A 629-nucleotide genomic window follows, 5' to 3' on the forward strand; every position below is an offset into this window, starting at 1 on the left:
CTGACTATCATCCTTTCTGTCATGGCACGCTTCATGTGTCTGTTCATCGTCGAAGTCCCGTTTTGTTGCTGTCGTAGGCGAGCACTTAATGCACTCGACAAAGCCAACACATATGTTGTCACTGCCCACGACTTGTTTAAAATGGTTCCATACCTCCGACTTTCCTCCAAACTTGCTCAAAGTTAATTCTCCTGTTTTTCTTTTTTTTCTTTACATCTTCAAGCTCCATGTTGCACTTAAGCTACACAGTACAGCACAGCAGGCCCAGTGTGATGCGTGTGATTCGAGGAGATGCTGCACATTACACGTGACGTGTTGCATTTTGTAACTTTGTACACATTTGTTCTTAGGCCTACTTTGCTAAAAATATATATAATATTTCTGATAATGGCATAGCTTACTCCCCACCCAATTAGGCTAATAAAGTAATGATTAAAAAAACACAAATGCTTGATCAAGGGCCCGGCCCGGCCCGAGGATAGTGGGAAATATCGGCCCGCGGGTCGGGTCGGATCAAGTTTGGGCTCGGGCAGAGAATCTAAGCTCTACCACACACACACACACACACACACACACACGCACACACACACACACACACACACACACACACACTGATCTTACTGTCTATA

Source organism: Leuciscus leuciscus (assembly GCF_965113295.1).
Source record: "Leuciscus leuciscus genome assembly, chromosome: 4".
Taxonomy (NCBI): domain Eukaryota; kingdom Metazoa; phylum Chordata; class Actinopteri; order Cypriniformes; family Leuciscidae; genus Leuciscus; species Leuciscus leuciscus.